This window comes from Myotis davidii, unplaced genomic scaffold, assembly GCF_000327345.1.
Source record: "Myotis davidii unplaced genomic scaffold, ASM32734v1 scaffold428, whole genome shotgun sequence".
Classification (NCBI taxonomy): Eukaryota; Metazoa; Chordata; class Mammalia; order Chiroptera; family Vespertilionidae; genus Myotis; species Myotis davidii.
The window spans coordinates 1,323,691-1,326,588 of NW_006299834.1; positions in this window are offsets into that span (position 1 = coordinate 1,323,691).

Genomic DNA, 2,898 nt, shown 5'->3' on the forward strand with positions numbered 1-2,898 from the left:
TGGGCAGGGAGCGCGGAGGGACAGATGCCTCCTGGGAGTCGCTGTGGGGGAGGGCGATGTGATCCTCCCCCCCTTCCCACGCACAGTCCCCATGTGGCTCAGAGCCGCAGCGTCAATCCCTTTGGGGTAGAGAGAGAGTGGTGAGCATGTTCCACATTTATTACCGAGCTTTTACCGGATTTGCAGGGCACCGGGCATCACTGATTCGTGTCATCCTCACAGCGGCTCTGTGGGTCCGTGTCTTATCAGCTGCCTTTACAAATGGGGAAACTGAGGCACCGGCGGACGCTCACGGACGGGCCAATAGGAAGCCTCAGCAGTGACTCTCCCCCCGCCTCCTGCTCTGCGGCTCCGCAGGGTTCCTCGCCCTTGGGCAGCACCCACCTGCCCCTTGGCACTGAGTCCCCAGCCAACGAGATGAGATACAGGTGACCCCTGAGGGTCCCACACCCTCATCCCCAGGGAGCAGTGGGAACTACCCCAGTGGGCAGTGCCCTGCAGAGGGGGACAGCTGGGCAGCAAACGGGCTGTTTGGATGCCTCCTTCTGAGAAAAAAACCCTCAAGACTGAGAACGGCCCTGGCCAGTGTCACTCAGTGGATAGAGCGTCGGCCTGTGGACTGAAGGGTCCCGGGTTCGATTCCGGTCAAGGGCATGTACCTGGGTTGCAGGCACATTTCCAGTAGGGGATGTGCAGGAGGCAGCTGATGGATGCTTCTCTCTCATCGATGTTTCTAACTCTCTATCCCTCTCCCTTCCTCTCTGTAAAGAAATCAATAAAATATATATTTAAAAGAAAAGACTGAGAATGTGAAATGAGGTGTGACAGTGAGTATTAAGAGTAAAGAAGTCACCACGAACTGCAAAACTTGGGAATCCAAGAAGTAGCACAAGCATGATCAGACCCAGAAAAGCGCCTGGCCGTTGGTGTGAGCCGGCCTGACGCCTCTGTGATACCATGGTCCTTCGTCTTCGTTCCCCCATGTGCCTCCGGCTGCCTCTTTGTAAAATGACAATTCTGTAATATTGTATGTTTCATGTAAAGGATATAAATTTCGCCTTTCCTCCAGCATCTTAATTGGAGTTTTTTCATGGATAATTTGACCAGGCATCGGATTCCCTGCATGCACATTGGCCTCCTCTGTTTGGACGAAGGCTGTTCCCCCAGCCAGCTTCCATTTCAGCCTTTGTCCCACATTGTACCTCGCGCCCTGTTGAAACTGTCCATTTCTCCCCTTTTACCCACATTCCCTCTGGCCTGGCCTGGGAACCCCTGTTTCGCCGTGGCATACCATTTGGGCAGCTGTGTTTGGGGGGACTCAGTGGCCGGTGTAGACCACATCAATGTACTCCACTCACCCAAACCTAAAACCCCCTGACCCCACCCCCTTGAGCTGAATTTCCAAAATGCCTGTGCTCACACCCAGGGGTGCTGTGGGAGGGGCGGGGTCAGAGAGGGTGGGGATGTCGCCTGTGCTCACACCCAGGGGGTGACGTGGGAGGGGCGGGGTCAGAGAGGGTGGGGATGTCGCCTGTGCTCACACCCAGGGGGTGACGTGGGAGGGGCGGGGTCAGAGAGGGTGGGGATGTCGCCTGTGCTCACACCCAGGGGGTGCCGTGGGAGGGGCGGGGTCAGAGGGGATGTCTTGCTACCTCACATTTGCAAAAGCCTGTGGCCGTGGGGCCTCCAGTTGGCTGAGGGCCTGTCGTAAGGTTCAGGCTTCCTGGCTTCCCAAGAGTGTCTCCCTGGCTCCGTGCTGTGGTCACTTAATCAAAGAAGTTTGAGAAACTTCCCCTTTGTGTGGCTCAGTGGTTGCGTGTCATCGATGAGCCAAGAGGCCACAGTTCAATTCCGGAGGCCGCCAGCCCTCTCCTAACCCTTGTCCTCGAGGCTAACCCAGGAAAGGAAGCGAGAGGCCGCTGGCCGCTGCCTGAGAACCAAGCCAGGTGTTGGGTTACAATCAAGGGCCCGTGGCCCTGGGCAGGCAGGCTCAGGCCTGGAGGCGCTTCCCACCCACCAGCCTCTCAGAGACCACACCTGAGTCCCTTCCGTGGGGCAGGCCAGGGCACAGCGGGCGGAAGGCAAATTCAGGGACAAAAAGGGCTGGGAGGGGGCAGACGGCATTCCATTCCTGTGCAGGGCTGGGCACTGCCTGAGCGCCCGCCCGCGCCCATGCCCGCATCCTCCTCTCGCCTTACAGGAGCCAGGGAGGGCCTGGGCCCCCGGGACAGGGGTCAAAGACCTGAGCAGGACTGACCAACTGCACTTGACCCTGACAGAAACCAGCGCCCTGGCCCCGTGAGGTTCCTTGGAGACCGGGCTGCAGGGTCCCCTGCCGACCAGCCGGGCCCAGCAGAAAGCCATTCCTCTGGTTTCAAATGATTGGCCACCATGACATTTCTTACCAGTGCTTTGCTCAGCTGGGTTTGTGTGACGGTCAAACATCGCGAGTTTCATGTAAAGACAAGCGGGGGCGCTTCTGGGAGGCAGTGAGGCCAACTGCTCAGGGGCTGCCCGTCTGGCTCTTCCCCAAACACATCCCGTAATCATTGGCCCAGCAGAAAGCCATTCCTTTCAATGATTGGCCACCATGACATTTCTTTTTTTTTTTTTTTTAAATATATTGAGGATATTTTCCCATTGATTTTTAGAGAGCATGGAAGAGAGAGGGAAAGACAAAGAGAAACATCAATGTGAGAGGGACACATTGGTTGCCTCCTGCATGAGCTGGGCCCACAGCGCAGCAGCCCCTGCAACCGCTGCCCATCTGGCCCTGCCTCGCTCTCCAGACCCTGCAGCCTGCTGGTCCAGCCCTGCCTCGCTCCCTGGCCCTTGAAGCAGCCATGGCTGCTGCTGATCAGGCCCTCCCCCAATGCAGGCACGGAGGCCCCTCCCAGC